Here is a 26,118-nt window from a genome sequence, read left to right as displayed (position 1 = left end):
GGAGTGCTAAATATAACTTTCTTTCATTTTCATCAATAAACCCAGCTTAGTTTCAGAGCCCATATTTCTGCTTGGGAGTGGAAGAAAAATAACAAGCCTTTCAGGGTAGGTTAATTTTTCATTTGAAAAATGGTCTCTTTTGGGCTAACTTTTCAGGGGAAATTCTGTTTTGTCCATTGCTTTCCCCTTGCGCCAATTCCCTTTTTTCCCCTTACCTGGCACCTTGGCCACAGAAGAAGATCCAGAGGGTTCTCTCATTCTAGTGCAGTCTTACAGTTTTCTCTGGCTCCCCCTGACCTCCAGGTGAGGTGCATTTCACCTATCCTGGCCTTCAGACAACAGTCTCTGTTATCAACGTCCCAGTGTTGTAGCCCCTGGCTTGTTCTGGGGTAGTCTTGACTCATAGGTGCTTGATGGTGTCGCTGATATTTGTAGACTTAGTCCAGCCTCCATTCAACCCCTAGTTTTGAACTTCCCACTAGCCACCTCTGCAATAGCATCCTGCCATGACCCCCATGTACACACTGGCAGAGCCATAGGAGTAGTTCTAGTGAATGGAGTGTGAGCAGAAGTGTAATGGGGAAACGAACAAGGGGTAGTGGAAGGGGAGGTGGGTGGGGGGATAGGGTGACTGGGTGATGGGCACTGAGGGGGACACTTGACAGGATGAGCACTGGGTGTTATACTATATGTTGGCAAATCGAACTCCAATAAATATATATATATATATATTAAAATATATAATATTTTATATATACATTAAAAAAACTAACCAATCTAGAACCCATATCCCAACCATTGTCTTCCTTGGCTCTCATGCTCTGAGCAACTATCCACCAGCTCTAATCACCTCAGGGCACAGACTAAACATTAAGACAGGCTCTATATTCCAGAACACGCTGAATCTTTTCAAAGTACCCTGCTTACCATATTTCACCAGTTTTCTCTCAAGGAAACTACAGTGAAGGTTCTTATCCACAGCTTTCCTCTTCTCCTGATTCCTTGTATGCCTGCCCCCATGGACTAGTGGGGCCCCTCCTCTTGGGAACTGTGAGGAACACCCTATCTTTCTTTTTTTTTTTCACTCTATCTTTCAATAGCAATTGTTTTTTCATCCGCTGTCCTTACTATACCTCATATTTGCTATGAATACACTGTAGTTTAAAACAGAGTGATTATTACTACCAATAGGATTATGAGCAACTTGGTGGCAGACACATGTATATGGTTCTTTATTATTTTTTTTAGTGTTTTAGATTTTATTTATTTTTCATGACAGACACAGAGAGAGAGGCAGGGACACAGGCAGAGGGAGAAGCAGGATCCCTGCGGGGACCCCGATGTGGGACTCAATCCCAGGACCCCAGGGTCACGGCCTGAGCCAAAGGCAGATGCTCAACCACTGAGCCACCCAGGTGCCCCTCATATGGCTCTTTAGAAGGCAGTCTGTCATTCAGTGTTTGGCACATAGTAGTGTATAGTCAAATCTACGTACTAGTATATGTAGTTTATATATACCATACTGTAGTATGTATAAACTCTACAACACACAAAGCTATAGGCTAGTATATAGTAGTATATAGTCAAAAATGATAAATTCAGTGAATTAATGGGAATAACACAAATCACTATATACAATCTGTTTCTTCAAGATAGGAGAATAGCAATGCTAAAACCATCAGGAATATCCACCTTTGAAAGTAGCTGGGAGAAAGAAAGAATGAACGGAACGTTATGAAGAAAACCATCACAGCATAGATCCATGGATGCCAGCCAAAGTGCTCCAGCAAGGAATGGGGATAAACAGATTTTAAGGAGTGTTAAAAAGAAAATAAAAGAAAAAAAAAGCAACAATAGTGAACACAAGCATTGTTCTTAGAGAGTACATTGATGTTATAAACCTGACCGATATGAACTTGGGAATTAGGGAACACTACCTTCTGATAGTTATACACCTGAAGATCGACACACAATGGATCCTATCACAGATATGCTAAGAAATGGGAAATAGCAGACAAATAAAAATGGAAGGAAATGTACTATTACAAATTGGGAAACTTACTCTCAAACAAAATGTGCCAGTTGATATGACAGGACTAAATTTGAATTGATGGCAGGGAAGTTTCCTGATGAAGAGACATTAAAACTGAGACTTACGGAACTAAATGTAATCTGATTGAAAATATAAACCCATCTGACAAATGAAGAGAGGTGTGTTCCACAGGACATCCCAGAAATGAAGAGTCATGAGGGGAGAAGTCTCAGCCTCGAGACTTTGGGTGTCAGCAAAGCCATCACCGATGTGGTGGCAGATGCAGGACTCCCCCAGCAAGGTGCTAATTGCCCTGAACAGCCAGCTCCCTTATCTCTGCTAATAAACCTTAGCTTCCACTATCAGACTTTCAGTTCATCCCCCATCCCCTGTTCTGAATCCACGCCAAACTTCTGATTACAGTTTGGCTTCCCACGGAGGTACGCCTGCAGAGAAAAGTATACACTGATCATGTGAACTTTGAGGCACTTCTGATTTCTAGTGGTGGTTTCTTGTAGTTAATTAATAAAGTAATTTCTGATCGTGATTTGCCTTTGCATAAAAGTGACAACAGAGAGAAAGTGATGTGCATAGGTGTCTTGTTTCTTGTACCTTTTAAGTGTGTCATTGCAGATTGACAAATTATTGTTCCCATTTCTGCCTGAGGTTCAGGAGGGCTGCGGTCAGCTTCATGTAAACGACTTCATTGGAACTTTACTGTCAAGAGAGCCCTGCAGACCTGATGACAGTCAAACGACTTTCAAAGCAGGCTAGATCCTGGGACACGGCGACCTTCTTGAGAAGTCCTACCTCTCCTTAGGAACAGCCATTAGGTCCACCTTTCTCTCCACCACATGCTTCCTCAACTACTAGTAAAACGATGGGAGTGGAACCACGTGATACATACTTCAGTATGTTCACTTGTTTAGCATTGAAGATGCTTACGCAGAAATTAGATGGTCACTTAACACCTAAACAGATGCTTTCAAGGCTATTAGATGAGGTATATGACCCAAGGTCACTCTAGCCTCTGAATGAATGGATGAATAATAATGTGCTTTAATTTAGGGTTATTCCTTCCTTTTGATAACTGAGGTCTAGGGACTGACTTTCTCATTCCTTAGGATGAATTCTTCATATAAGTAAACTTTAGCAAGGACCAAGTTTCCCCTCGGGTCTTCCAGAAATACTCAGAGCAGGATCCCAGCAGGAAATTCAACTCAGACCCAACTGGCTTGCACCGGACACAGTAGGTCCCAAGTATAAGGCTAATTAGAGAAGGTAAGGACCTAGGTTGGGGAGAAATAATATACATACATACAATATATGTATCTGTATGTCCAGAGACGAGGCTGGATAACAAAAGACACAGGGCATTGAGAAGTTGGCCAATGGCACACAGAAGCGGTAAGAAGCAGAAAATTGCTGAATGGTCAGAGTTTAGCATCTGGAAAAGGATCAAGAGTGGAGATGAGAAATCCCAGTTTCCTTGCTGCAATGTTGGAAGGGTGGAGGATTCACGTGGTGGAGGCTGGCAGATGCTGCAGACCGCTGGATTTTACTTTCCTAGAGTAAAATTCCTAGGGCTTGGCTGTGTTACCCCAGCTTCATCCCTGATTCAGTAAGTGGTAGCTTTTATTACTGAAAGTGCTCTGTCTTATAATGTATCGATGTAAAACAGGATACATAATGCAAATAGATGGGTATAATTAATCTCATATGGCACACGAAGAGCAAAGAGATGCCAACACAAATCATTGCCCTGGATCCGTGATGTTTTGCTGCCCTTGGAATCAGTGACACAGATTTTGTTATAGGTGAAACAGTAATATAATGAGATCCTTCTGGTGGATTTGGTAACTAAGTCCTCTTGGACGAGGTCCATTCAGAGCACATGCCACAGAATTCCATATGCTAAGCAGTCATCTATGAATACACTGTATTTTAATGGTGTCCCTCAATTTAAAAAAATGCCATTCGAGTGGGTAAATATATGGCTATGCATTTGACTTTATTTCTTTTTCTAGTATATTCCCAAACTAGACATACTAGAACTTTAAGCAGAATGGAGATCTTCCAAATTTTAGAGTCAAAGTTTATGTAGTTGAGAGAAGTAGTGGATAACAGGTTTTTGCTAAAGTTATTCTGGTTGTAGTAGCAGTAGTGGTAGTACTTGTAATAATAGAATGCTTACAATGTGCAAGGTGGCTTCCTACCTGCTTCAGATGCATCACTTTTGCTTCATCCTTACAAAAGTATCAACTAAGCAGAGGTTTTTTTTCCATTTTAAGATAAGAATCTCAACTTTCACTCTCCCAAGGATGTATAATTATCAACTGTATAATTATTAAGTGTCAGAAGGAGATTTTGAATCCAAGCCTGTCTGGCTCTAGAGCCACATTATTGACTGCTACTCAATATTGCTCTTTTTTCCTTAGCAACAAATCCAGAACAAATATCTCTGAGCTTATTTGTTAGCTTTCCTATTACTCAGACAACAGAACCATTTCAAACCTGAGAGTTTTAATCAATAAGTATTTCTTGAATATCTAGAATGTGTTCAGCAAAGATAAAAAGCAGGAGAGATGACCTGAGCCTTAAGAAGTTTGCAACCTTGGGCAGCCCCAGTAGCTCAGCGGTTTAGCACCGCCTTCAGCCCAGTGCCTGATCCTGGAGACCTGGGATCAAGTCCCACGTCGGGCTCCCTGCATGGAGCCTGCTTCTGTCTCTGCCTGTGTCTCTGCCTCTCTCTCAATCTCTGTCTCTCATGAATAAATAAATAAATAAAATCTTTAAAAAAAAAAAGAAGTTTGCAACCTTAAGTTGGAAGAAGAAAAGAACCCACATAAAATAATAACAAACAGAACAGAAATGAACAGAATTAATGGAGGAAAGTAAAGCACATGGTCCAATTCCAACTGTCTGAGATGATGGGATCGCTGGGAGATAAAGTGACTGGCAGATTTAAAAGAGATAAGCCTTGATCTGAGTCTGGGAAAAAGATGAAATCTCTGTTATATGCTCGATGTCTTAATACATTTATAAATACATAAAAATATATTAATACATTTATATACCCATGCACACATACAAATGAATCACATTTTTAAAAAGTGTGCAATAAACATAAATACCTGAAAGTATACGAAACACAGGTGTATGGCATGATGAGTAAATATAAAGTGAACACAATATAACTGCCTCCTGGGTCAAGAAATTGAACATAACTGGTTTCGAGAATCTCCCCATGTGTTCTTCCCAATCCAAACCCAATGAAGCACATTTGATGACCTTTTATGAGATGAATAAAAGAAAAAACTGTAAGTAAGGGCCCAGCAATTATGTTCCTGGCAGTTTCATGTTTTATATTAGAAGTGGCTTCAGGCATAGACAAAGTAAAAATCCAATTGTGTCTTTAAAGACAGAAAGCCTTGCCAATAATCAAGCTGGTCTCCACTCAACCAACCCTGAATGTATCTTGTGATGAATAACCGACCAACGAGGCATTTCTCAAGTAGCATCCAGATGTTGCTGACTGAGACATCCTTCTGCCACCATGACAAATAGGGCAGAATTAAGTGCGTGGCAAGCATGTGACACAAAGGTAGCCATGCCCATCTTGGCAGGACCCTCCCATTCAGCTGCAGACCCCAATGCTGAATAATCTGAATGAGCACCACTGAACAAAGGGTAAGCCCACCCCTGCTTGATGCAACTCTAATCCTGCCCCAGCTGGGCCTCATTAGGTTCAAGGAATGGAACAATCATATTTTCTGAAACACACAGTAACAAGAAAAGCCTAATTAGAGAGCAAAGGGTAGAAGTTTAGCGGCCCTAATAAATATGATGTGCTGAATGCATTATCTATTTGGCAGAAAACAAATTATGGAGTAATCTGCAGTATTCAGATAGTTTAATTTATGGCAGCTCATTTAAGGAAACGCTTTAACCCAGCATTTTGAGATCATAAAGCACATTTTAACAAGTGCAAGCATGATTTTCTGGAATGTAGAGAGATTCTTAAGGGATGGAAATTTTCTGGAATATATTGAGACTATTTGAATAATGTTTTAAAGATTAATTAGTTCACAAATGCTATTCCAGCAACTTGATATTACTAAATGATGGGGAAAACATCTCTTCGTATTTTTTTTTCTGAAATGCATGGAAAATTATCCATCAGACAATTATTTTATGGACCCATTTGATCTTTAATCACTGTTGCTTAAATAGCATTCAGTTGTCTTCTGTTGTGCTCAGAAAGCCATCCTGCAGCCCTCCAATTTCCTACCTGCCTCAATTCTCCCTACCTGTTGGGCTCTGCCCATAGTGGCCTACTTTCTAATGTCTACCAGGCTACTTCAGGGCTCATAGATCTAGCATTGACTCCTTCTCTCTACTTGAAATGCTCTTCAGCTGATTTTCATGATTGGCTTCTTCTTATAGCTTATTTCCCATCTCTCTTCTGCAGAGATATCTTCTCTGACCACTCTCTATTCAAAGATGTGAAGACACTCTTTTATTCCTCTCTCTGATTGCCTTCACAGCACTTAGGACTGCTAGGAATTGACTCAAGAGTTCACTTGTTCCCTGTATCTCCATTTAGGACATCCATTCTACCAAGCAGGGATGTTGTCTTGCTCATTCATCTTCAACTTCCACTGCCAAGAACAGGACCTGGAAGATGGTAGGTGTCCCTCATAATAATGGAAATATGAAGTAGTGAAAAAAAAATGGAAAGAACCTTAGCTAGATCTTGGCTCTAGAACTGTGAAAAGTCAATTCAATTTCATAAGATACATTTTAGAAATCAAATGTTCTTAATTTACATAAGAAAAAATATTTAATCGTACCAATACTACAAGTACTATCTTCTTTGTGTGTGTAACTTCAATGATTTTCCTGTCACTGACTGAAAAGCATATTCTAAATACATATTGTCTTTTTCCTGTGAGTGGGAAACTAAGGTCTAGATTGACGCCTACTTTCGTTCAAGCCAGGGCATTTGAGAGACAAAACCAAAGTTAGCATTTAGTGATTTGATTTCTATCCCTTGGATTTATCTTTTCACAATTTTTTTCTAGCTATTAAATATATACAAAATGATGATAAATGAAGAAACAGTCACACAATATGCCAGTGACTTTTTAATAAGAATAGTTAGTAAATTTGCCTTGAGTTATTAGTTTTCGAAAGTATTTATCTTCCTTTTTCTTACGAGCAAAGTGAATGTTCTCTTGCCCTTTTGTAATTTATGCAACTAAAAAATTGAATCCCTCTTAACATTTTTTGGTTAACTCACACTATCAAAATGACTTCCAGGGATTGAAAGATAGTCAACTGGTCACATTATAGTTACCGTGTAGCTCATTACTTATATGATTGCTATAAATTGAGACATTGCACTAATAGTGTGCTTGACATGCAAACCACATTTCTTTAAGTTATATAAAATAGAATATTTCCCATGATTATATTTTGCTATCTTAGTAATCTCAGGGAGAGCCAAGCAATGAGCTGTGTCTCAAATAACTAAACACGGCTCCTGGTGCTTACTCTAAGTGTGAACAAGTTGGTCATTTCAGACATCACACAATATTTCAATCACAGAGGTGCCCAAAGGCAAGCATTCCACCAATAGTTATTGGAAGGCTTGAAATATTTATCTCAAATTGTATATGGCCAAGCCAACAGACCAAAATTAAGATTTGGCATTTTTATTGCCTTCACAAGGGTCAATAAAAATCATTCCACATTTTAATAGTTCCAACTCCTTTGAAAGTTTATTGACCCTTGTTGCAAGATGAGGTATGGACTTTGGCTAGTCCAGTCCAAAAATTCATATCCAATCCATTGTTTAAGTCTTTGCCTCCCTGATTGGATCTGATACTGGTAAATGCTTCTCCACTATGGATACTGCTACATGCTTCTAGTCAAGGTCTGTATCCCATCTTGCCTTAAGGGAACATGTTTTTTGGAGAAAGTCCAGGTTTTGTGCATTTTAGCACACCTCATGGTATGAGGCCATGGCTACATGCAATTGATTTGACTATTTTCACTCCATGGAGCCTCTAACAAGTTAGCACAAACAGTCAGCAAATGAGCAATCAGTACCAATAGTAATAATTTAACATGTAAATTAATTATGCATGTGTGGATATAGCTAATGGCATTGTTTACATCAGTGATTCTTGGACTCCTTCACATATTTCCTTAAAGAATATACCAAATACTCTAGAATTTCATGAAGATGGTCTTGCTTAAAAGATTTTTATGATAAACAATGTAGAAAGAAAAAATTTTAGCACTTAAGGAAAAGTATTGCTAACATTTAGGTGTATACGTATCCATGAATCCAAACAATTATGTATAGTTTTACCAAATAAGCCTACATGATACATAATCAAATATATCTCTACAATTTTAATGTCAATGAATGCATAGCATCCTTTTATGTATAAACCATAACTTACTTAAACATTCTCTTATTTCTGAACATTTAGATTGTTTCCAAGATTTCCATTGGTTTGTACTTAGCTTTCATAAGCCACATTGCAAAAACATTCTGACAGCTTATCTAATAGCACAATCACAATTACTTACCTGGCATTATTTTCAAATGAGATACAGCACACATAATCAAATAATTTATTTGACCTAGACATGAAATGATAGATATTGTCATATTATAACCATGATTGCTTCAGAGATCAATAATTTTAGCTAATAATTATAACAGAAATAGTAACAATTATTATCATTACTATTTTCTTTTATTGAGTACTTATATGACAATGTTTAAGTGCTCTATAAACAAAATCTAATTTAATTCTGATGCTGCTTCCATGAAATAGGTATTATTATCCTATCAATGATTTATGATTAAAATATGCAAAATAGTCTGAATTCATCACAGTATTCAAGTAAACTGTTTTAGTATCAAAATATTGCTTTTATCTATTCAGTTGTTGCCATTTTGTATATTATACACAACCATTAAAACAGACTTTTAAATATGGAGGATTCCAGACATATACTGGTTTCAGTTCTCTACTTTTTCTTCTATCCAGATCTTTTGCCACATAACTTTGTGTACTCTCCCTTTTTTTCCTTTGTGCCTTATTGAGGCCAAGAGAATGACACTAGCTTCCAGCCTAGGTCTTGAGGGCTTTACACGTCTTACTCACCCTCTTGCACTTCTGTCAGAGCAATAAAACCATGCCTGTGTATCCTGCTGAAGGATGAGAGATTTGTGAAACAAAGCTGAGTCACTTCAGTGCTCTAACCATGGCCATCCTAGGTCAACTGACAGCCAGCCAACACCAGATATGTGAATGAGCCTGGCCAAGAGAAACCATACCACTTAGACAAATCACAGTTAGTTCTAGAAACATAAGCAATATGTATTTATTGCTATATGCTACTGAAGTTTGTGGTTGTTCATTATGAAGCATTATTATAATACTAACTTATACACTTAATAGAGATAACAATAGAACACATCCTTGCAAGTTATCAGCTTAAACATCAATCAACATGTGACCTACCTCATATGACATATACTTTTCATGTCCATCGGGACTATTTTGAATCAAATTCCAGACACATACTTTCATCCATAATACTTCAGTCTGTATCTGAAATAGATATCCTTACAAAATATACAATCACAATACCATTGTCACATAAAAAAATGACAATAAGGGGGAATCCCTGGGTGGCTCAGTGGTTTAGCGCCTGCCTTTGGCCCAGGGCGCGATCCTGGAGTCCCGGGATCGAGTCCTGCGTCCGGCTCTCGGCATGGAGCCTGCTTCTCCCTCCTCATGTGTCTCTGCCCACCTCCCCTCCTCTCTATGTCTATCATAAATAAATAAATAAATAAATAAATAAATAATCTTTTTAAAAAATTAAAAAAGAATGGCAATAAATTGCTAATAGAATCAAATATGCAGAGAGAATTATGAATGTTTTTGGCTCATATCTCAGAAGTTTTTTTATATTTGAGTGTTTGCATCAGGATCCACATCTCTGATTTGCTTGCTGTTTGTTTTAAATCTAGAAGCCCTCCAACTTTTTTCTTTGCCAGTTATTTGTTAAAGAAACTAGGTCATTTGTCCTTTAAAATCCCCACGCTCTGGATTTTGCTGATCACATCTCCATGGTATTATTTTCTATGTTCTTCTCTCCTTTTATTTTCCATAAACTGGCACTTTGAGCTAAGGATTCAGCTAGGCTCAGGGTTCATTTCTAGGCAGTAATACTTCTGAGCCGTTTATGAATTCATTTTGCATCATAAGGGAAGTTGCCATGTCTTGTTCTCTCTTTTTGTAGGTGTTGCCAGCCTATCCATCCGTTAAAGACTATCCACCGTTATTTCACCTAACAATTGTAGCAGTCTTTAATGGTCTTTACCTAACCTATTATTTCACTCAGGGCTGCCGAGTGGTGGTATTTTAATTGTTTTATTCCTTATGTATTTATTACCTAAAGAAATAACTCTCTTTCCATGATGATTTGAATACGCTGTGTTACAAATTGCATAGAATTCATTCTTCCCCTTTACTGACCAATTTTCAGAAAAGTAAAGTGGTTCCTGAAGATCCTCTGAATATGACTAATGAGCTTTAGTGCTTCTGAGAATCATAATGAACTCAGTGATTTTAGGTTATTTTGTGTATTTCAACCCATCAGGATAATTATACAGGCATATTTTTAAAGGAGAAAAATTTTATGAACATTATGCTTTATTGCCTGCATATCACCACCTCTTGACTTAAACCAAGCCTATCTTTAATATCAGGAGCAGGTCTATTGATTCTATTCTTTTTAGCTATAAAAGTATATTTATTTATTCTATTTGTAAAAAAAAATCTACTGCTGTCTCAGTCTTCTAGACATTCATTGTGAGTAGAATTGTTTTTTCTTGGGGATATTTTAAAAAATTATCTATTCAGAGAATTTGTCAATTGACTTAGTACTTATCAAGTGCTACACAATTCAGACATCATTTCCATGACATATTGTACAAGAAAAGATTTTCTCCTCTATTTAGGAATTTATGTGGACATTATTATTTTGAAGGAAGTGCTGGGAGAGAATCAGAAATGATTATGTGTGTGTATGTGATTTCCTTGAGTAGACCTGCTTGATGTGCAGAAGAGCTTTAGACACTTATGAAATATTATGAGCCCAAGGCCAAATAACTGCGGAATTTCCTGATGTGAAATTTACCTTATTACTACTGAGAGATTGCAGACAAAATAGAGGGAAAAAACTACTTTCTGTATCACCCTTTCATCAGGGAAAAAAATATATGATAAATAGAAACGGGCTCTTTAAAAATGCAACTTACTATCCTCTTCCCACTTCAACTACCTTAATTCTTTTTGTCCTACACCAGGATGCTGTCCTCATGAGTCTAACTTCATTTTCAATCTTTCACATTTCTTATTTCACAGGAACATTTGGCTAACAAGACTAACTTATAGCAAATCATTCACCAATATGACATCCAAAGTAAACAATGGTGATCTGAAGATCATTTTGTTTCCTAGCTGACAAAATATAGTTTATTTCAGGCTATACCACACACATGGTAAGATTGAAATGATTAAACGTTCTTTGTTGTATGATGGAGGCACATTTACATAAGCAACACATATTTATTGTAGAAAGATTGGAAAATACTAAAGTACACAGAATAAAATAAGAATCATATACAATCATACTGCTCTGAGATTATTACTTTTATCATGCTGGGGTTTTCTTTTTTATTGTTTTATCAGTTTTTGATGATCTACTTTAATTATCAAAATCAGGAGACAGATTTTGAAGCTTTGATAATAGTAATAGTTCCTCAATTAAAAATAATTGTATGGCTGTCATATGATAAAACCTGAAGTGCATCCTGTAGCGATGCGGAGGGAAGACCTGAGAACACAGGTAGAGATTACAGGAAGTGAAGTTTTGGTTCAACTTAAATGAACTTGGTTTTTCTATCATTTTAAGATCACAAATAACAGTGGTATGCTCTGCCAACTTGTACTGATTCATGAAAAAGAATTGTTAAATTTGAAGAAATCTAGCAGACTGGCATCAGATTGTCAGCTTGAAATTGGCCATGGTGGGAGTATTTACACTATAGAAATTGGCAAATGCTGCAAACCAGGGCTCCCCACTCCACCTCCAGCCTAACACCACCTACAGGGCATAAGAAGGTTTAATTGTACATGACTGAATCAGAGCAGGTAATACCGAAGAAGAGGGACTAGTCCAGATTGTAGTGATCTGGAGAGACATGTGCAAGGGATATCTTCAGTTCTAGCCATGTTTCTATGTGGGAAAGGGCAGCCAGTGTTTTTCAATCTCATGGTTTCATGAGGAAATCCAGAAATAGGGAATTTTTTAATGTGAAATTTTCTGAATTTTAAAACACTATTAGAGAGGCGGGGGGAAGATGATACTAAACTAAATACAACTTGTGGACACCAGGTTTCAAATCTTGCTAAAAAATTGTGAATTTCTTTTATTTGGCTGTATAGGGAGAGGGTGAGTGTTTTCTCATCAGTTATGGCATAGCAAGGATTCTTATTTTCAATAAGGATTAACTAATGATCTGTAAGTTCCTTCTCTATTCAAAACCCCCACAACTTGATGCCTCTGCACTTCCCTGCCCTGAAATACCTTTTAATATTTTCAGGCACTAATCATCATGGCCATGTAATATTTCACTGTGGTTGCATTGAACTCTGCTTCATCTCTTGCATGAAGGCATACTACGGAGGGCCATCTTCTGGGAGGTCTGGAGGCTTTTGATTTTATAGAATCTTAGAATGTCAGGGCTGGTAGAGGCTTGATGACAAGTCAATGAGCCTAAGAGTTATTGACCCAGAATCTATGACTGAGAGTGGATGATAATTGTGAATCCCTTGAAGTTTTCTGAGAAAAAGGTCCACAGATTTCATTCATTATTCGGATATTCCAAAATGGGTAAGAACCACCCATATATTATATCAGGCTTTTCCATTCATTCAACAAATATTTATTGAGTACTGGCTATATGTCAGATTCTATAGGTAAAAATTAGCAAACAGGAAAAATGAAGACCATTATCTTTAAGTCCAGAAGAGAACACACAATTAAATAAGCAATTCCAATAAAGCATAGTTGTCCTATGGCAAACAAAGCACATAAACTGAGTACCTACCCTAGCCTGGGAGGCATAGAGTAAAGTTGTCATCAGAATGGAATATTGGAAGAACTGACATTTAAGTTAATATCTGGAGGATGAATAGTAATTGGACAGTTAAAGAGGTGATTATCCTCCCAAATACTTAAGAACCACAGAATATGTATAGTACTTTCACTTCCCATAGGAAGAAACTGAGAACTTAACACCCAACAAATCTTTCCTAAGTCACTAGAATAGAGCAAAGCATGAAAAGTTTGGTACACAAATGCAAATGAGGAAACAAATAATGAACGCAAAGACCTTTCTGTTGTGGAACACTGACAATGCTCATTTTCCTTTCACCTGGGCTTATCCACCCGTGTTGGCAGTTGAGTGGCCGCAATATCGTGAAGGGAATCAATTAATCAACCCCATGAGGCCAGTTTCACTGTAGATGGTGGCTTTGTCTGACCTGGGCTCCTTCTTTTGCCTGTTGGGATCCCTAAATGTGAGCTCGCTCTTTCTTAACCCACCCTAAGTTTGGGCAAGGTGTCTGGAAGTCAGTGGCTCCCAACCTTGGGCCCCCCGTATCCTGTCCTTTCCCTGTAGAATTGGTCACTGATAAACATTATTTGTATAGCCCTCAATTCTAGAGGACTTCTGGGGTGAGAACTCTGCCCATGCTTCATGACATTTCCAGACCAGCCTTGCTTTGTAAAAAGGCAGGCACTGAAATATTCATTCTCTGTCCCTTTTCTTCTTCCTCGTGACACATACTATATGATTATATTAGCACCAAACCTCTCAGGTACTTCCTCTTCAGGAAACAAATATTAATAATGATAACTGGAATTGTATGCTTAGTAAAACTGTTATTTGGGGGGCACCTGGGTGGCTCAGTGGTTGAGCGTCTGCCTTCGGCTCAGGGCATGATCTCAGGGTCTTGGGATCAAGTCCCACATCAGGCTCCCTGCAGGGAGCCTGCTTCTCCCTCTTCCTGTGTCTCTGCCTTTCTCTGTGTGTCTCATGAATAAATAAATAAAATATTTAAAAAACATGAACTTTGTTATTTTTTAAATTATTAGGTACCAAGGTTCCAAAGATTCTAAAGAAAGGTCCTAGACATCCATCTACAAAGCTTGCTAAAAGTTGGCCAAAACCTTAATCAGGTGCTCAAGTAACTTATCCCAACTGGGACAATTTTGAAAGTGAAAGGGGGTTGTTCATAATTACACTGATCAAGAGGTGTAAACCAACATTCCCAGTCACTTCATCCTGAGCCCAATATCCACCTCGAGCCAAAATGAGAGAGAAAGAGGAGTGTTATTAACATCCTTAAGCTAAATGAGAAGGAATCAAGAGTAGTTAGTAATTCCTTATCAGCTGGTGACTGCTGAGGTAAAAGAACTCGCAGGCTTTTGTTGAATGGTAGTTCCTAAAAAGATGTATTTATCATCCCCTTCAAAACTGGTGGAGGTGACCTTATTTGGAAAAAAGGCATCTTTGCAGATGTAATTAAGGTTCTTGAGATGAGATCATCCTGGATAACCCAGGTGGGCCTTAAATCCAATAACAAGTATTCTTATAAGAAACAAAGGAGGAGAAAACCCTGACAAAGAATTAATACAAAGACGGAGGCAAATATTTGAGTTATGCAGCTAAAAGCCAAGGAATTCCTGGAGCTACCAGAGGCTGGTGGAGGACAGTAAAGAGTCTCCCCTAGAGTCTTTGGAGGGATCATAGCCCTACGGACACTTGATTTTAGTCTTCTGCATTTAGAACTGTAAAATAATAAGTTTCTGTTATTCTAAGCCATCGAGTTTGTGAGCATTTATTACAACAGCCCTTAAAAGCAAGTACACGGACCCATCCCAAGATAAAGCCTGTGAAAATTCTTGGAAGATTATTGTTCTTTGAAGTTTGGGGCTACCCCCTGCAATTTCGAGGTGAGGAGGGGAGTCCGCAGTCAAAGCCAGCTAGACTTTCACAAAGCGCAGGGCAAGGATGTGTGGTTCTCTTTTGACAGTGGACACTTCTGAGGGAATCCTGGTTAGACATATGATGAAAAGGCTATTCCCAAGAGGACCACTTTCAGGGATAAAGCAACACCAAGTACATACTGCTAGGAGCAGAACAGAGGAAGTATATTAGTTATCTATGGCTCTGTAACAAATTATTCCAAAACTTAGTATCATAAAACAGCAAATATTAAATATCTCACACAATTTCTAGTAATGAGAGCAGCTTTGCTGGGTGATTCCTAGCTCAGGTTTCTTATGAGTTTGTATTCAAGCTGCCAACTGAAGCTACTGTCATCTGAAGGCTTGACTGGGCTGTAGCATCTGTATTCAAGTTCACTCACATGGCTGTTAGAAAGCAGTTTCAGTTCCTCTGTAAGGTGGCCTCTTCACAGGATTGCTTACAACGTGATAGCTGACTTTCCTGGGAGTAAGTAATGAGAGAGAAGGAGAGACCAAGACAGAAGCTACAGTGTGTTTTATATCCTAATCTTGGAAGTGACAACCATCATTTCTCTTGTATTCAATGCCAACCCTGGTACAATATAGGAGGAGACTTCAGAGGGAGAATACTAGAAGGCAGGGATCATTGGGCACATCTGGCTGGTTATCATGGGTGGAATTGTAAGAAGCCAGCTAGAGAGTCCTCCATGGCCATCAGGGATTAGTGTAATCAATAGCCAAGACAGAATTACAGATGCCCTCTGCTAAGTACAAGTGGTTTTTTTCTCCTTCTCTTTTATCTTTTTGCCCTGCTATTCCCTTCCCTGAAGGAGTCAGAAGTAGCAGAGGTAGATGGATCAAAGAAAAAAAAATACTGATAATGCCCCTTGCTTCATTGATGATCAGCAGAAATACAGATGAGGTGACCTGGTGAAAAAAAAATAAAACTTTTGAATATGATGAGAAATAATTTTTTTTTGTTATATAAAAGTAGTGAAAGGTATAATGTAACATGCTTCAGCAATTGTCAACCATTTGATCCCCCTCTATTATGGATGTGCTCTCTTTCCCTCGCTGTATTAATCTTCTCTCATCCCTTGCAATCTCTTAGTCTTTCCTGATCAACACAGCCCAAAGGGTTTCCTTTCCTCTGAACTTCTCGTAGGTTTCAGTAGCGCCTGGAATCCAAACTCTAGGGCTTCACTGTGGGATACTTATCTCTGCTCCTAACTGGAGGGCCCCAACTGATGCTGTTATTGAAGCTGGCTCTAAGAAGGGGAATGGAATTGCGGACAGAAAGGGATGGGTCAGAAGATGGACATCCATGGGTATATGCAGAAGCAGCCTCCTCTGACTAAGGACCAAGAGTTATGGACAATTTGTGAGCTGTCCGATGTGGAGAAGCTGCTCAAAAGCCTGGAAGAGATTTCATATTCAAGGTGCCAAGATAAGTCAGAAAGAGCTGTACAGTGAAAAGGATCTAGAAGTAAAAGTCAAGAGTGGGTGTTCATCCCAGATCTGCAATGTGACCTAGGTCATATCATGTCATCTCTCTGGTCTCCAGGGCCTTCCCCTCCCCCCAAAAAAAAATCAGCAGGAGGAATTGACAAGCTAATTCCAAAGTTCACCTAGGATAGTGTCTTTTGATCTTTTCATGATCGTTGTTATTATTATTAATATTATTACCACTCCAAGGGGATTTTTTGATATTTTTTTTCTAATCACCCCCCCCCCATGAAATGTTCCATGAACATATCTGTTTAACTGCTGTGTGTATCTCTATCTAATGCTTAACCCTTGGAAGAGTAAGATCTTTCACTCTCCAACAGCTAATTCCCAACTTTTAGGAAGTGATATCATCCCCATTGAGAACACATGATCTAGAATTTAAAAAGTAGAAAGTAATTTGAAAAAATTCAGAACAAGAATTATGAAAGATCACTTCTCCAAACTAACATCAAAACATGCTAAAAATTACATTAATTAAGAGGGTGGTAGAACAATAGACAACGGAGCACAGCATCTTAAAATAGATTCACATCTATATGGAATATTTAGGAATTTATTATGACCATCTTGGCATTTCAAAGTCAGTGAAGAGAAAGGAAACTATTGAAAAAAACAATCTGGAGAAAAGAGACATGCATTGGCAAAAATAAGCCAGATCCCCGAAGCCTCTGAATAAATAAATCATAGGTATGTTAAAGAGGTAGACATATAAAGTAATTCCATAAAAATAAAGAAAAATACAGAAAATGAGTTACATTTTAATTTTTTCCTACTCTTTGATTGTTTTCTCCCTCTACTTTAATCATTTAAAGGTTTAGACTATAATCTCTTTCATATAGTTCTAGTATTTTTAGTTCTCTGGGCTCTCATTCTCTTGTGTGTTGCATGTGCAGACACACTTTCACTCTCATGAGTGAAGTTTTCTTCTTGTGGTTTGTAATTTTTTAGTGTGAGCTCATCTTTGCAAGATTATGCCCTGGCTTGTGAGAACAGAGCAACAGAGGGTTTTTACATTTGTCTCTTCTGGACCTCCAGGGGTTCTAGACTCCTACCGATGTTAATTAATTCTTACTTGGGGAATCCCATACCACATAAGTAGTGTAAATTCACATCCCACAAACCTGCGTGTGGTTGGGGTTTCTTTTCTTCATAGGAGACCTTTTCTTCTCCACTGACTGCCCACAAAAGATGGTGCAGGTCTCTCACTCCCATATCAGAAGGACTTGAAGGATTCTAACTCAATGGAAAGCACTCAGATGCAGCTACCTGCCTTTCAGAGAGGTCCTGAGAGCCCAGAAGACCTCATGCATGTCCCCTAACTAAGTAAGCATCTATACGCCTACCACATAGGAGGCTTCAAACACCAACTGGTGCTGGCTGCACTTATAGGCAAATTAAGTGACATGTGCCCCTTTGGGCCACCACCACCACCACTGCCCACCACCCCAGTCCTAATTAGCAGGGGCAGGGGCCTCTGCAGGACAGGCAACAATGGGGAGGTGGAAAAGGGAGATGATACTTTGAAGCTGGACTGAGTGAGTCTGCTATTGTTTGAATTACCGAGAGATCAGATCTAGATGTCATTAAAAAGCTTGAAAAGGAGATTAGATAGGCTTTGGTTGGAGAAATATTAAACATTTTCATGCTTGTATCCCAGCAGCCCAAACTGTTCATGAAGCTGATCACATACCTATTACCAAGACTGTGGAACTCTTAAGTCAAATACAGTGAGGTTCCATTTTCACTGTTCAGTGAAAGAAGCAAGTCATACAGTGACATGTATGATACAATCCCATTTATAAAAGATATTTTTTAAGTATGTTTCTATATACCTTCCTATCTATATATCTGGCTATCCATTTAAGTGAGGTATGCTATGTCACACACTAGCTCCATGACTTTGTATAAATTGCTTGGCCTCTCTGTGTCTGATTCTCCCCTTACCCCCACTGGTAAAGAGGAATAATAATGATAAATGCCTTATGGGACCTGTGACAATTGTATGAGTTGTATAAAGACTGTATGGTTTAGGATTACTTTTAGCACCTGGTAAGTGCTATTGGTTTTGATCCCATTATTCTCTAATGAATTTTAAGGGTCTAAAAGATATTTACCAAACTTTGTGGAAATAATCTCAGGATAGAGGGGATGACTTAAGCTTAAGGTTCAGTTTCATTTCCTATCTTACCCTCCCTGCTAAAAAATTCTCACCCTTAGAATATTTAAGTACAAAACCTATTTCTGCAATACTTGTATTATTTTATTTTATTTTTAAAGATGTTATTTATTTACTTATGAGAGACACAGAGAGAGAGAGAGGCAGAGACATAAACAGCAGGAGAAGCAGGTTCCCTGCAGAGAATCTGATCCAGGACTTGATCCCTGGACTCGGGATCACGCCCTGAGCTGAAGGCAGATGCTCAACCGCTGAGCCACCCAGGCATCCCAATACTTGTATAATTTTAAAACAGAAAAATTAAATGTTTGCTCCAAAAGATAACCACATGTCCCTTCAATAATAACCTTCTATGACTCTTCCAAAACCTCCTGGTCTTTTTTGCCTTTTATCACACCCCCTTGCTAATGCCCTTTTCTTCTCCCACTGATACTAGCCTTTATTTTGTAAATTTATACCATGAGTTTTCTTTTCTATGTCAAAGTTTTGTCTTTCCAAGTGGGCTTTCAGCTACTTCCATGCCAGCACAGTCTCACATCTCCATTTGTAACCCTATCATGATAAATATAATGTGACAAATGAGGCCAATGCACAGATTGACTTACCACCTTTTAAATCCAGAGATGCAGATTAGACCAGTTCTTTTAAACTCATTTTAGGTTCTGGGGTGCCTGGGTGACTTAGATCAGCTAAGTGTCTGACTTCAGCTCAGGTCATGATCTCCCAGTCCTGGGATCAAGCCCCATGTTGGGATTCCCATTCATCAGAGAGTCTGCTTCTCCATCTCCCTCTGTCCCTCCCCACCCCCACTCTCTCAAATAAATAAATAAAATCTTCCTAAAAAATAAAAATTGAAAATTGAGAAAAACCTCATTTTAGGTTTCAATACTTAGGCTTCCTTGATTATACTTGCTCCATTGAGTGGCCAACAGAATCCCCATCACAATCTAGTTTTGAAGTCTTATACTTGTTGCTATATGTATCAGACAAGGTTTTAATTTAGGTATTTTCAAACTTTTTGGTCTCTGACCCCCTTTACATTCTCCCTTAAGAATACCAAAGAGCTTCTGTTTATGTAGATCGTATCTGTCAATATTTGTAATATTAGAAATTAAAGCTGAGAAAATTTCAAGATAGTCATTAATTCATTTTAAAATAAGGATTGATGAAATGTCAACATAAATACTTTCTAATGAAAAATAATGTATTTTTCAAAACAAAAAAAAAATGTGAGAAGTGATTTTGTTTACATTTCTGTAAATCCCCTTAATGTCTGGCTTACTAGAAGCAATCCGGACTCTTCCATCTTCTGCATTCAGTCTGCTGAGCTATCACATCAGGTGGCTTCTTAAAAACTCCATGGTACACTTATGAAAGAATAGGAAAAAGAAGGTATTTAATAGCTTGGTATTATTATAAAAGGAGTGCAAAAAGGTAAATATGCCTTTGCATTATTATAAAAATAGCGTTGACCTTGCAGAACCCTTGAAAGAATCACAGGGACCCCAGGAGGCCCCAGACCACACTCTGAGAAGATCATACTTTGGGAAGAGCTGGTCTGATTTAATCCTCAAAAAGGCTCTGTAAGGTGAAAATTATTCTTCTTCTTCTTTCACAGATGAGGAAATTAATGCCCAGAGTAGTCAGGGAAGTTGCCTCAAGTTACCACAGTTGGTAAGTGGAAAAGTCAGAATTTGAGCCCAAATCTAAACCTTGAACCACTATACTATACCGCCTTTGTAGTAGCCTGCACCTACACCCATGGCCTGCTATCCTGACCGAATAGAAGTCAATGATTGCCCTTGTCCATCTCATCTACCTGACTAGATATCTATGTACCTACCTACCTACTAGTGACAGACCATTCATAACCCATCTTTCTATCTCTTGTCCTGACAGTGCCTGCTAATGTAATTTGAAAAAATGAGTAAAAGCACTGGCTTTTTTTTTTTTTTTTTTTTTTTTTTTTTACATTCACACAAAGTAACATCAGGACTGAAAAATACGTTTTTGGTAGTTACTTCAACCGTTCACTACTGCCCCAATTAGGAGATACCCGATTCCTTGTCTTACAGCTGGGAACAGATGTTTAAGAAAGTTGGTCTTTGCTATAGGAAATGGTGCTGGAAAGGCAGTCACAGAAAGCAGAGCTCCAAGGCCATTTCAATACTCTGCCTGTGATTTAGAAGTACACCAGTATGTTTGAAGTCTACATTCTTAGCAAAACATCAATTGCTTTTCCAGTATTACATTCGTGTTGGATGGCCTCAAATTATACATTGTCATATGCTTGGCAGGTCTGTTCCCAGCTTTTTCGTTCAACCACATAAATATCCATGTGTCTTCTGTACATTTAGTTGTGAACATCAATTACTTAATAGACCTGGAACATGAGAAGTAGGAAAGAAAATCCTTGAGCTCATATAGCTGATAATATTTCATTATGGTCAACCTCATTTGAATGCTAGTGTTAGGGAATAAACACTTGGTTTATAACTTTACCGTGAGTTGATTGTCAAAAGTGATATTTTGTACTTCACCGCAAATATGGGGTCTGATGGGACCCACATGGGACTTTACAGGCTGGAGTTTTAATCAGGAGAACCACAGCACAGCTAGCCCATTGTTTTCACTTGGCACTCTAACGTTCTGAAAAAGAATACATGAGTCGTATAACAGAAAGGCAGAATGAGGAGGAGGAGAAAAGGGAACATTTTCAGGCTTACCTAAGTCAAAGAAACCTTACTAAATAATTTACTTTTCTTGATTATTCTTGAAGAATACCTGGATTCCTCTCCATTCAAGCTCTTGTCCTTAGCTGTCAGCACCCCAAATCATTTTTTTTTCTCATGCAGATTTTGAACTATAGGTATTATAGGTTCAGGGCGAGTTTTATTGTTCTTAAGCTTGTCATTCTGATAAGGATGGAGCCAGAAGGGACCAGGATCCCATGTGACAAAGGTGGGTCAGTCAACCACAAAGGATCTAACTTGCTCTAGCTTGTTCATGACTTAATCTTTCCAGCCCCTACCGTCTCCTACAGTCCCAAGACAGAATGGAAGTCATCAGGGCAAATGGCTACTCCCTTTCCTGGAGAAAGTAATTAGCTGTCAGTGGCCTATCGTGGTACCCAAAGCCTGATGACTCAGTTCCATCTGCATTTACCTTCATCACCTCCTGCTTTGCAAAATACAAAAAGATGACCACAGTCCATTCATGGTAAACAGAAAAATCCTCCAACTGAAGATGAAATAGTGGTGCCTCCAGATGATCCTTTAGAAATAACATAATTAATTTTTAAAAAGTTGGAGAGTAACAATTCAAGAATATGGTAAACTGAAACAATTAATTAAGAATAAATGGCCAGAGAAAGCATTATCCGATGAAAAAGTGCTATTAAATGCCAAATATTAATAAGAAAAAAATTAGGTAAATGATTTCTATTTTATGATGGTAATTCATTCAAATTTAAATAATCCAAGGAGAGATGATAATGAATGGATTTTTTCCAAGGAAATGCTCATTAAACAAAAAAATGCAAATTATTTATATTTTTACCTTCTAAGATAGGAAACATACAATAATATCTTCTAGAACAGTTTTGCTCTGCACAGTGTGTTTTGGAACAGAGATTGTATATGATGAGTAATATGACCTTTTATACCCTATTATCTGCCTCATTTGAAGTTCAACAGATGTATTACCACAATTACATATTTCCAGCTAAAATACCAGTTCTGGGAAAAATTACCATATTCATTATGAAACCTTCCCACTTTCTAATTTCTATTGTCTGGAAACGTCTGATCATCCTGTGTTTTAGCATGGCCCAGAGTGTTGAGCCATTAGACCCATTCCCTGAGGCAGGTAGGGTTTCAGTCGGCTGCTCAGGGCTTTCTGCTTGCATCACACATTTAAACACAGTCCACACCCACACTCCACCCTAAACTCTGACTGATTTCAGTGAGGAAAAAAGAGTTATTAAAGGTCTACTGACTAGCTCACAGAGTCGGAAGTCTGAAGGCCTAATATTATGCAGTGAAGTCTAATATCTAAAATCATGGTTCACAATCAGTCTGATAAAGACAACTCTGCTGTTCCCCTTAGGTGGGAGTGTCACTACCAGCAGTAGTAGCACTACTGGCAGTAAGCAGAGGAGGCTTCTGTTTAGAGGTCTCCATGAACCTACACATAATTTCCATCATGGTCACCAAAACCATATTGCATCACCTATTCAAGAAGCATCGGCGGGGCTAGACATAAAGGTTTCATACAATCCTAACTTGGGACATCTCGATCACTTAATTTTTTTACTTCCCCAAGGCTAACATGGCTTCTTCCTCTAGTAGTGCTCAACTCACCAACAGAAGGAGCCAACGTTGAGTCCTAGTGTGGCACTATTCCTCTATAGAGAGATAGCTAGTTTCTGATCCCCCCCCCCATTTTTATTTTCCCTCGGTTTGTCTTTATTTTTTTAAACTTCTTTTGTTATACTAATTGATTAATCAATTGTGCTATGAAGTGATGTAGCAGGCTAGCTTCTAACTTAATCAAGACAGCAAACCAACCAGTCATTTCATTAGGATTGCATCTCAAGAGATGGTCCCACCACTATACAGCTCTTCTGCTGGAGCTAATGAATTATAGTGTTGGAATCTTGTTTCTTCTTGGCAGACTTTGAGTTTAAAGGTGATAAACCTCTGCATTTTATTACCCCAGTCCCCATGGTGGCAGCAAAACCTTGGAAGTATCGGTTAAGAGAAATTTATGGATTTCCTGAAAGACTGCATATGGTTTTCTAGGATGACATTTTTTTCTCTAGATCAATTTTAAAGTATCAGCATATAATTCATACATACGTATCATTGTTGAACCAAGAAAACAGAGAGACAACAAGAGAGAAGAAATGGATAATCCCAAATCAACCAGATTCATCAGGACATTTAGTTGCAAGTGACAGAAACCCAATTCAAAGGAGCTGAAGCAAAAATGGGAATTTATTGACTTTCATACCGGGAAATAATATGGATGAAAGACCTGTGTGGACCCAAGGACTCAAATGATATTACCAGGTTGTCCTCTGCCACAGGGTTTTGCTCCTCTCTGTGGCTGGCTTCAGGCCCTCATAATGGCAACTGGCTGCTTATGTGTGATGTGGGTATTTGAGGAAACATGGCCATAGGCAGCCTTGGGTTTACATCGTCTCTGTTCAGCTACTCCAGAACAAAAAGAGAAACCTAAATTTTCCCAGTACTCATCTAGAAAATCCTCAGGGAAGTACAAAGGGGTTTAGCCCAGATCACATACTCATCCCTATGGGCTTATCACTATGGTCAGGGGGAAGGGTAATTCTGATTTGCCAAACCTAGGTCATGTTCTTATATCTAGGATCAAGGAATAGGGTAGTATAACTAGAAGCCTCCCTAAAACCACCTAGAGGGAAAGGGTGGTTACCTAATAGAGGCAGGAGGTAATTTCACAGAGGGGAAGTGATAGATACAGACCCAATGAAAAACAAGATGTCTACTCCGTGGGGTATGGGTAGATGTGCAACTACCACCTCTTCTTAACACAAAAAGAAAACACTTGCTTGGAGCATCTGGCAATTTCTGCACTGTGAATGCTGCTATCACAGCAAATTTCAAGCTGCCCATGTGACATCATGGAAGGAATGCAGATTTGGGAAGATCAGCACAGTAGCCTTGCATTTTCGGGTGTCTCCCATCCACAGATACATCAGGAGTACACCATCTCCAGGGCACAGATCTTAGTAAAATGCAGGAATTCAAAGTAATGGGTTTGAATGTTCATTACTTTTGTTTTTAAATACAACTTGTTTAATTGCAAGTTTATGTAACTTAATTTTTAATAATTGCTTTAATATTAACGTTGAACAAGACTGGCTGAACCAATTTCCTGAAAGTTTAACAAGTAGCCACACAGCAGGCTCTGGCGTGCCATGTGAACTTAAAACAAAACTAGTCAAAATAGGATATAAAATTATCAAAATTACCACACAGACACTGAGGCAGCCACAATGGGAGGAAGGAATTGGCCCTTCCTCTCAAAATAAGTAAGTACCTGCAATCTCAGGATGCATGAGACCTCCTGCTTCCCTGGAAGGGTCTGGATCTACATCCTCATCTCTGCCCACTTTTGGCTCTGAGGTAGTGGGAACATAGGGAAATATCAACGTCACATTAGGATGGGAGGAGAGCAAAAGCATCTGTTTCTGCTTCCTTCCCTCTGTCAAATCACAGTCAGCGCCAAATTTGCTCAGTTACATGGTATAGTATATTTAATGTTAATTAATACACAACAGATACAACAAGATAATCTTAAAACTTACTCCTTCCTCCTTCTTTCCTTTTTTCCTTCCTTCCTTCCTTCCTTCCTTCCTTCCTTCCTTCCTTCCTTCCTTCCTTCCTTCCTTCCTTCCTTCCTTTTCATTCACCACCCCTCCTACCTGCCTTCCTTCCAGACTTATTGGTAGCCTACTACATGTCTAGCGCTATACCAGAGATAGAGTCTAATTACAGTGTATAAATATAAAATGCCACCTTAATGGACCTGATGCACATATATACATATATTTCTCATACAATACATCAGAACATGATGCTATTATTAACAGTATTATGTATCCTATAATTCTCACCATCTGTAGGATGTGTATTTCTTAGTGCACAGATGGCTTATCTTGAATTATCCATAAATTTCCTTTAAAGCAAGAAGAGCTGGCTTCCTATTTTGGGTGGCATGGCTGAATTTCAAATCCCTTCGTCAGAAATTATTACACATTGGCAAAGACATCTGGTCACTTACCTGGTAAATATAGGACTCCCGACAAAGTCCAGCCTGACGCATGACCACATATGCCAGATTTGCCAAAATAGGTCCTACAAAGCCATGAGCCAGCTGCTGAAGTGCTCAGATCCTCCCACCTCCTTTATGTTCTAACTTCCTTAACTTCTTCCTATTTATACAAAAGCCATTTTCTTCCCTGACCTCACAGCAACCTAAATCCATATTTGCTGGCTTCATTTATTTATAAATAAGCATAGTACTTTTTAAATTTTTGCTTCTTTTACATGATACTCTTCAATGCTATCATAACCTCAAGTTATTCCAATTGCTGTAGCCATTTTCCTGCCATGCATTCTCATTCCTGATTTCTGAGTAGACCGATGGAGAAGCAGTAGATTCTCAGTTATGGCTTAAGCACTAGAGCTCAACAGGCACCGAGAAAGGTATTAGGCTAAGGGGAAAA

The 26,118-nt window shown here is 38.6% G+C and overlaps 1 long non-coding RNA gene across 1 annotated transcript in view; it reads right to left on the bottom strand.

Annotated features, from left to right (window-relative positions):
* Positions 1-21,482, bottom strand: part of LOC140625872 (uncharacterized) — a 30,813-nt gene extending 9,331 nt beyond the window's left edge. The window contains exons 1-2 of the long non-coding RNA XR_012025147.1: positions 21,351-21,482; positions 20,131-20,215 (exon numbers count right to left, since the gene is read on the bottom strand). This is a non-coding gene — a long non-coding RNA (uncharacterized lncRNA). The remainder of the gene's footprint in view (positions 1-20,130; positions 20,216-21,350) is intronic.
* Between the last annotated feature and the right edge of the window lie 4,636 nt (positions 21,483-26,118).

Source organism: Canis lupus, chromosome 36 (genome assembly GCF_048164855.1).
Source record: "Canis lupus baileyi chromosome 36, mCanLup2.hap1, whole genome shotgun sequence".
Classification (NCBI taxonomy): domain Eukaryota; kingdom Metazoa; phylum Chordata; class Mammalia; order Carnivora; family Canidae; genus Canis; species Canis lupus.
This window is presented reverse-complemented; position numbering and strand designations above follow the sequence as displayed.